The sequence below is a fragment of the Thamnophis elegans genome, chromosome 2 (assembly GCF_009769535.1).
Source record: "Thamnophis elegans isolate rThaEle1 chromosome 2, rThaEle1.pri, whole genome shotgun sequence".
In the NCBI taxonomy this organism is placed as follows: domain Eukaryota; kingdom Metazoa; phylum Chordata; class Lepidosauria; order Squamata; family Colubridae; genus Thamnophis; species Thamnophis elegans.
The window spans coordinates 29,694,584-29,704,480 of record NC_045542.1 but is presented as its reverse complement, the minus strand read 5'-3'; the positions used below and the strand labels follow the sequence as shown (position 1 = coordinate 29,704,480).

At 36.4% G+C, this 9,897-nt stretch overlaps 1 protein-coding gene across 3 annotated transcripts in view; it reads left to right on the top strand.

Moving 5' to 3' along the window:
- The first annotated feature begins 3,611 nt into the window (after positions 1–3,611).
- The window catches only part of LIMA1 (LIM domain and actin binding 1), a 67,872-nt gene continuing 61,586 nt past the window's right edge, over positions 3,612–9,897 (top strand). For 2 of the 3 annotated variants that reach the window (XM_032209275.1, XM_032209273.1), the window contains exon 1: positions 3,627–3,730. The gene's annotated coding sequence lies outside the window, so the exon portion shown is untranslated. Of the gene's footprint in view, positions 3,731–9,897 lie in introns of all 3 variants that reach the window. The other variant, XM_032209274.1, reaches the window with a different exon arrangement.

The following is a 9,897-nucleotide window of genomic DNA, read 5'->3' as shown; positions in this document are numbered from 1 at the left end:
GAAATGGAGGAGAAAAAGGGGCGGGGCCATGCCGCTGGGTGACACTCGTGAATGGCCCAGTGCCCCTGTGAGTTTCCCCTCCCTCTGTGTCAGTTTGCCGCGCAGCGCGCACCGCACCATCCCCCCTCCTCACGTTCTAATGTAATGCAGGGCTGTCTTACGATTCCCCTTCCTCCCCCTCCTGCCGCTCTGCAACGATGTCCCACCTCCTCCTTGTTATGGCAAGCAGCCACATAGCGATGTCCCACCTCCTCTGGTACAGTGATCCAATGATAGGAATCACTGTGCCGTGTGTCATAGGAGGCGGGACATCGCTCCCGCGGCTGCACGGGACATCATCATCACAGCGGGACATCAGCATCATGAGGTGAGTGAAGTATTTCATTGAATACACCGCTAGTTTACTGTTTTTCTTTGAAATAAATATTCAAAAACATTATTGGTATCTATTTTTATTTTTGAAATTTACCGGTAGCTGCTGCATTTCCCACCCTAGGCTTATACTCGAGTCAATAACTTTTCCAGTTTTTTGTGGTAAAATTAGGTGCCTCGGCTTATATTCGGGTCGGCCTATACTCGAGTATATACGGTAGTATAAAAACCCAGCAAGCCCTTTCTTCTCTCTCTTTAATTCTTCACCCAACATCTGGAAGCATGTGACCCCCCCTTCTCGGTTTAGGAGCTCAAGCCATGTGAACCTGTCCACCATGAAACCATCTTTCCAAGCAGCCTCCATGTTTCCAGTGTCATTTTCCCCACTTGGAACTGAACCCAGGACATTTCTTCCAACACTGGAATAAGATGAAACCAGAAGGGGACCTTTCCCACTATATTCAGACTATCAAGGGGGCGAAATAAAACTGTATTCTAGCACCATTGCTTTTTAACATATATATCATTAAAACCATATATATCATTATATCCATGCACTTCAAGGATAACATCAGAGATCACTTTGAAATCCTGAAACTCATTGATAGGGGACAAGAGGAAGTATGGAATGAAAGGTTGAGTGTGAAAAGAGAGTGACCAAGAATCAGAGGAAAGCAAACTAAAGGTCTGAATAAATTGTGAAAATGGCAAAAGAAAGAGAGACCAAAGCAAAAAAATAAAAATGAAAGGACAAACATCTCAAGAATTAACAAACAATTTCAAAGAGCTATCAGAAGAGACAAGAAACAGCATTGCAATTATATTGCTAAAGGTATGAAACATTGAAACAGGAAATGTTCTTCCAAAAGATTGCTGAAGTCCAATGAAATCTTGTACTGATATATCTGGTATAAGATAGTAACTGATTCAAAGAAAACAAAAACAAAATGGAAGGAGTATTCTGAAATTCTTTACAGAAGGAATGTCAAATTCCAAAATAGAAAATATTCTATGTTCACAAGAACCTTCAGACATGCCTTAGAAAATGTACGAAACTCAGAAGAACCTCTAGTGTTAGAATAAGACGTTAGAACAACAGTCTGGTTATTAATAAGTTAAAAGATTAGAGGAACTGATGGAATATTTACAGAAAAATAGAAGCAACAGAAGAAAAATCAGTAAATGTTCTGGCCAATTTATACCAGGAAATCTGGAGAAAAACAAAGTGGCCAAAAGATTGAAAGATGATTGCCTACATTCAAATTTCAAAGAAAGAACATTTGACAGACTATATAAACTGTCATACAATACTCTTAATTTTACATACCACATTATCCCAGGAAGATTAAAAAACTACATAAAAAGAGAGATGCCAGATGTTCAAGGTGGCTTAGATGGAGAACAATATCAGAGGTGGGTTGCTCCCGGATTGGCCCGGATTGGGCAAACCAGTCGTAGCGGCGGCAGGAGGCTCCGGCTACCCAGCTGGATGCTTCTACGCATGTGCAGAAGCATCATGCGTGCGACCACGAGTGAACCGGTAGTAAAAAAAATTAGAAACCGACCACTGAACAATATATATTATTGCTGATGCATACTGAATAATTAAGAAAGCAAAAAAATGACAAAAAGAAGTTAGCATGTGCTTCACTGATTATAGGAGGATTGTATCAATAATATTCAAAACTGCACTAGAAAAATAAGAATCCTAGAACATTTCATTGTCCTCATGCAAAACCTGTACACAGGTCAGGAAATCATAGTGCAGACAAAACAGCAAAACAGACTGGCTCCGAATTGGCAAAGGAATGTGACAAGGCTTTCTAGACTCCCTTATTATATATAAACAAAGGATTATATATATAAACAACAAAACAAGGAGTTGGATGGGAAGATGATGAGTGTGATTTTAAAAGTGCAGGAACAAACATCAATAACCTATGCTATGTGGTGTGATATCACTACTCTGATAATAACAACAGGCACAGAAACCAGCTTTAGAGCTGACAGTGAAAACACTGGTGGGTAGCTGTTCGCCTTTAAGATTCACTATCAATAGTAAAAAAAAAAAGCAAAAAACCACACAGTCAAAAATAGACCACAGACTAACATTTGGAATAGTAGTAGTGAAAGCCTTGGGAAAAGCACAGTATTCAGTTTTCACAGTTTTCTATACAAAAATCAGAATTATATAGAGGATAGCTTTCCTAGAGGACTCTATAAAACAAAAATTGGACTTTGAAGAAGCAGAACAGAAACACTATAGAATTTTTAAAATTTTGCTCTTGGAAATTTCTGAAAAACCCTGGAGAGCTTATTAAAATTTTAAAAATGGATTAGGACAAATCAATCTTCACTCAAGGCATAAATAACCAAGTTCAGTTAGAAGTATAATATTTTGGAAACATGATGTAAAAACCTTTCTTAAAATATCTATATTGCCAGGAAGGGTGTCAGGAAGACCAGCAAAGTGGAAGGACCTGATTATAGCGGTAACGGTTGCTATAAATACTAATAATACTAATGCTACTTTAATTGTTTATGGACAAAAATAATCCTTTACACTGCACTCTGTTGAGTTCTAAAGGGCAAATTCGCTTTTAGACTTCCCAAATGTCTAAAAGGAACAGTCACACATAACAAAGTTCAATATTCAGAGTCTCCCTTTCAATATACAATTGTCCTGTAAAATGTATTTCTTTGCAATTTATGGACAATAGGTTGCTGTGCTTATGCAAAGGGTTGAATCGTTTGCGTTTTTAGTGCAGAATTGAGATCATTTCCAAGAATTTCTACTAGCTGTGCTTGTTATCACATGCTCGTTTATGGTTAACTTGTCCATGGGTTTACTCAATCACTCATCCACTGAGCCATAAACTAACTACATCGGCTGGGTTTGGCAGACTAAGGTGTGGTTGGCTAGTTAAATTCCGTGTGCTGTGGCATCTCAAGAGGAGGAAATAAAGAAATTGTAGCTATTGCTGCTCATTTGAGCAACAACTTCTCCCACGATTTATTTCTCACGATAAATTAGTGTCCACTAAATTATGCTGTTCCACATTCAAAGAGGGGATTACTGTACCTTTTAGTTGCTTTCTTTTATGAAATAACACACATACGCGGAGAGAGAGAGCGCGCGCGAGAGCAACAGGTTGAGCATGCGCTAAAGAATTAGAAACGTTTTGGCTTAGAAAATGACGGGGCGGGGCCAAAAGGCGGCTCAGATTCGGTCGGGGGGGCGTGGTTATCTCCTTCTTTACTTGGCGCCGGAGGTACCTATTGCCGCAGCAGCAGCAGAAGCAACAGGTGCGCGTAGCTAAGAGGTTTGGGGAGCGGCCGCTGTCGTTGAGAAGTCGAGGTAGATGGAAAGACATTACGCTTGGCTTATCTTGCTGGCATTTGTGACGCACATTTTATTTCTCTGAGATGCTGTAATCTTTTATTTTGCAAAATTGTAATTCGTATTCCTCTAGGATCAAGGCGCCTATCCCGTATATGTCCGTTCCAAAGAATGGGTAGCTGTTCTCCCGTAGTTGCTTCCCATCTCTGAAATACTTCTATTAATTGATAGTGAAATGTCAACCGCTCTCCTTCCTTTTATCCCTCCCGTCCTTTGGATGGGAGAAGAAAGAGCTGAGCAACTATTAAAGAAAGCCTTGAGTGTTTTAATTCGGGGGGAGGGCTTTGTAGGAGACTGTTAAAAGAATGTAGTTTGTTGAACGGACCTACTTGTCTGCAGTGAACTGGCTATGTTCTCTTGCTGCTTAAATGCTTTGAATAAACAAATAGATAAGTAATAGGAGTTCAGCAAATTAAACAGCCAGGAAGTTCAGTTTGTAGACAGATATATATATCTGTATGTGCGTGTTGTGTTTCTGTCCTACGACACTACTTTTCTGGTTTTTATGTTAGAAGGAATTAGACATTTTTTTCTGTTAACTATAATTTCCTAGGAATTTTTATACTGCTAATCTTTAGGTTAGAGAGGCATTCATAATGGGCTTGCCATGTTGTCATTCATCATATACACCTTGCTCTGGCCTTTTGCTTAGCAGCTAGAGAATACTAGATGTAGTTCATTTTCTCAATATTAAACTATTTAGTGCTCAATGTGCTGCAAATGTCTATATAGTATTTTGAGTCTTTAAGATCTTGAATCTGTTGGGACAAACAGTTAACTTAATTTTACAAAAGACAACCTATCTGGATGTCTTTCAGCATTTTTTCCCCAGAACTTACTAGAATCTCAAGTAATCCTGACATAAGGTCAATTTTCTCCAATTTATTGCTTTCTGGGATGTATTGGCATTGTCGTTCTATATTACCAAGCATGCTGGCTGTGAACCATGGGAGGAGTTGCCCCAACAAAATTGCAAGGTTATTGTACAAGGCTATTCTACTGAGAAAGATTGCCCTAGAAATGTCAGTAGTATCCATTAGGTAGGCTTACTAGGGTGCAAGGTTGTTGGATATTGCTCCAAGCATTGCTCTTAGTGAAGTGATGATTGTTTCTCCCTTTAGCTGATAGTAATATACTTTCTATATTCCATCAATATAGTATTGCATAATACTTGTAAGGGGAACGAGTTAGCAAATAATTTTTCTTCAAACCAATATTGTTTATTTTTATTTATTGGATGTGTTAAAGCAGCCCAACTACATTAAAACTGTAAAATGCAATCTAATGAAAATTGCCATGATGTTTGAAAAATGGTAGAATTGGTTGAAGGTGTAAATCCTGATTATTCCATGATTGACTAATCCTTAACCAAAGGGAGCCGAGAAAGGGCTTATATAAAAAGAACTGTGTGGAAGCGAATCTATGGCTTGTTAAAGGTGTACCTTTAAAATTTAAAAATTTTCTTCTGACCGAGTTATGTCCTTGACTCACCTTTCTCCCTGAGCACTAGAATACTCTCTGGGCTACATAGTGCAAATGAGGGAGTGGTTGCTAATACCTGGAATGGATTTTTTGTTGTTCAAAAAAGAAAAAAATCTGCAGAATAATAATTAATTGATAGTGACTCAAAATACAGAGGGCTACCTCTGACCCTGAACTCTTCAATCATAATTAATATTTATATTAATACTATTATTACAAACACATACACTGTAACATAATTAACTATTGGCTCTGGAAAAAGTTACAGTATACTGTTCTAGTTTGCATTCACACATCACATTAAGCCATAATATGTTTGCTCTGTTTACATGATGGGTAAACCCAACAATTAAGAATCATGTTTTAATCAGGTACTATGGATTTTTCAACAAACTCTGGGTAATCCCTCTCCATCCACCCTTTGGTCAGTTGTCTGAGTTTAATATTCGAAATCTGAAACTTGTTATTCCAAATTGTCTATTACATGAGCTGTTCGTTAATTAGAAACTGATGTTTCCTTCACTGTATCTGGATAGCACAATGCTAATTTATGGTTTACATTAACCATTGTTTGTAAACATACTACAATGGTGTGGGTCACATATTGTGCTAGTTACAAAGTACAGTCTGTGAAGTACAAAAGGTAGCTTTGTACTATATACTCAGCAAGAGCCAAAGTGTTTTCTTTGGATCTTTCTTAGTATATATTACAAAGCTACCTTTTGCACTTTACAGACTACGCTTTGTAACTAGCACAATATGTGATCTACACTGCTATAGTATGTTTGTGGCTAAGTTTGGCGTGTATGTTACTTTCTTAATATATTACATTAAACCATAGTTTGTTAACATGCTTTTAATAACTACAAATTGTACCACAACATGTCCTAAGCTCTAAACCATGACTGGTTTTATAAGCCATGGTGCCTGAATTCAAAATGGTGAGCTACATGCAAACTTTATCGTTGCTTAACAAAATATGCCATCTTGAGCTCCATATCATAATCATTTTAAAATAGTTGTGAAAGCAACCTGTCCAGAAAACAAGTTTGTGGACCAAGCACCCAAATTATCTCTAGTTAGAAAAAGATTTAAGCCTATTAATGGGAGAAGCAGGTAATTGTACTATTGCAGATGTCTCGAATTTATGCCATAAAAATTGCTGCTGAAAACAAGAAATCCTTTTATTAAGGTTGTTAAATGACCTCCCTTGTATCCAAACATGAATCTGCAGATTCATTAATGGTTTGGTATCAGCTATTTTGCCAAATTTTAATAGTAAATGCCTTTTTTTACTATTTTTTGATTTAGTTCAATTAAATGTTCTATTATCTGGAATAGGATATTTTGGAGATATTCATGTATTATTGTGTACTGCACAGCCACTAAAAACAGTTTCTGGAAGGAGGGGAGGCGTAAAGAGTGCTGCATCACTTAATAGCTCAGTTTCCTAAACCTTGGACTTTCTGGGAGAGTTGGGAATATAACTAGTATTTCCAAGACATATGTGGAAACCTGCGAAAAAGAACCCTAATAAACATACAGGGCACTAGATTCAAAAACACTGGTTTAAATTATGCAGCACCCTCACTTTATTAGGTGTATCACTGTGGTGCTTTGGTGGTATAGTTTTTAAAAGTGTAGGTTTAAAAAAAACATACCAAGTATATACTAGTTGAAAATTGTTTTTGTCTAAGGGCAGGTCTGATGTTGGTTTTCACCACCTTGTTTTTCCTTTTGGAATGACTGCCCTGGAGTAATCATAGATGAATTAAAGCAAACAGTTAGTAAGCCATAGTTATAGAATTAGGCCATTTGCTGTGTCACTCTTAAATGACCATTATGATATACCAGATAGATATTTTGGGGTGAATTTTCTTTTTTTAATCTAGTACCTTAAAGATGTATTTTTCATAGCTATTGAACTGATCTTTAAGCTGTCATACTTTTACTCTTTTTACTAAAAAGAGACATTTTACTCTTTTTAACAAATGATTTTTGATAGAGATTTGTGGTTGTCATACCATAATTTATGACAAATACTTCAGTTCATTAAAATCTCTTGGAATGTTAATATACTGGAATAAAATTTTATGTTTGGGTTGGATATCCTAGTGAATGAATGACCTTTAAAATTATTGGAAGACTTGGTACATTTTCAGTTTAACTAACCCACAAAAGCCTGGACTTCCTTAGATTTTCTAAGGAAGTCTCTTCATGGTAAAAAAAAAAAGGAGTGAATTTCTGAGGGAAATATATTAGGGGAATATAGGTTTGTAAGCTGCTGGTTAACTTCTTATTGTTAGCTTTGTACAGTATTTTCTGTCATTTATATGTATTTCAATAAAACATTGCTGAAAATAGTTCCTTAAGAGATAAGAAAAGTGGATGTTGAGGGGAAAAAAAGTGACTCAGAAAAAAATAGTAATCAGTTAAAAATGATTCTGAAGCCATTATTATAGTAATGCATGTTCTGTTTTATTTCAAAACTGATTAATTTTGTCTTAATGTTTTATGATAACCATACTATTATAGTTGTGGTTCATAAAGCATAGACTGTAAGTAGTATTGTATATGGACTCATCCATGATTTATTCAGTATTTAATGATTAAAGGAACTATGATCTACTGTAATTGGCATAGCCAAGCTCAATATTTTATTAATATGCCAATTACAGTAGGTCATAGTTCATTTAATCATGAGTAATAATTAATTACAAGATGAATAATGTAACTCTTAACTATCTCTTGTTAAAAAGTTTTGTTTTTATTTATGTGGTCTTGATAAAGAGTAGAACCTAAAGCTATTGAATTCTTGTCAGCTACATTTTATCATTGTGACTCTTCACTTCAAAGTTCTTCTATTTAATGGCCGCATAAAATTCATTGCTCATATTCTTTCTTCTTAAGGTCTCCTTTAAATTGTCTTCATTCTAGAGCACAAGGTGACATTTGTATAATGAAAACAAACAAAAGATAAACATATGGGATTTTTTTTGTTTTCATTCTGATTGTACAGATTTAGTATTCTATAAATGCACTACTATAATTTCGTATTAATATCCATGTGTCTACTTTATTACAGTGCCAAACTGATTTTTAAAGCTATTCTTCTAAAACTATTACTGAATTTATGCATTTGCAATTGTACCCAATTAACAGGAAAATAAAGAGAATTCTGAAGTTCATTACAGTCAGAGAAAATTCTCACAAAGCTAAAACTGGTATATCAAAAGCAATCGAATATGATTCATAGTGGCATATATGGAACCTTTTAAAAGATCCATTAGAATTTGGCTAAATGCAGGTAGTCCTTGACTTACAACCACAATTGGGACCAAAATTTTTGTTGCTAAGCAAGGTGATTGTTAAGTGAGTTGTGCCCAATTGCATGACCTCTCCCCCCCCAAAAAAAATCAATGAATAACTGCAATTGTTAAACCAATCTCAAAGCAACTAGGAAGATTGCAAATGGCAATCACATGATTCTGGGCTGTTGCAAGCATAGTAAATACATACCAATTGCCCAAATTTTGATCACATGGCCATGGGGATGCTGCAACAGTCATAAGATGAGGACCAATTGTTGTCACTTTTTCCATTGCCATTATGGTTTTGAATGGTTGCTAAACAAATGTTGGTAAATCAAGGACTACTTGTACTAGCTAGGAAGAATTTGATGCATATGCTGGCTAAGCAGATTATGATTGATAAGGTAGGTAGGTTGACAGGATACTATAGATTTGTGTGCGAATAGTACCTCTATCCTGGATTATCTTCTCTATTCATTTTGGAGTAACCTTGGGATATTCCATACAAGTTCCTCTGTTATCCAGGAATGAATAATTTGAAGAAGAGTAACATGACAGTTTCTTTATCTATTTCAGGAGCTAACAGGGTTCTCCATAACCATAACAGGCTTCTTAACACTTTTACACCTCACTGTGCTTTCAGATACCAATCCTGCTACAGCATACAATATAGCCACGTTCTGCCAGCATTACTTAAAATATGTCAGAAGATGATAAGCCAGTTTTAATGAGCATCTAGTTTATTTTAGTGTGACTTGTATTGTGATAGATTTAGTTTGTCATGCTCTTTTACTCCTATCCCTGGTTTTAGTCCTTATTAGATTTTTAAAAGTGGCTCAGTGGCTAAGACACTGAGCTTGTCAATCAGAAAGGTTCGCTGTTCGGCGGTTCAAATCTCTAGCACTGCATAACGGAGTGAGCTCCTGTTACTTGTCCCAGCTCTTGCCAACCTAGCAGTTCGAAAGCATGTAAAAATGCAAGTGGAAAAAATAGGGACCACCTTTGGTGGGAAGGTAACAGCGTTCTGTGCGCCTTTGGTGTTTAGTCATGTGTTCACATGACCATGGAGATGTCTTTGGACAGCGCTGGCTCTTCAGCTTTGAAGTGGAGATGAGCACCACCCCCTAGAGTCAGGAATGTCTAGCACATATGTGCGAGGGGAACCCTTACCTTAGATTTTTAAAAGATTTTTGTTTCGATATATTTGGCTTTTAACATATTATTTTTTTATTTTAATGTATCTTGCCAACTTTATGCTAATGTTTAACCATAATACAAGTTTGATTTGATTGATCTGAGGGTTTCTAAGGAAGAATAATTGCACTTTAAAAT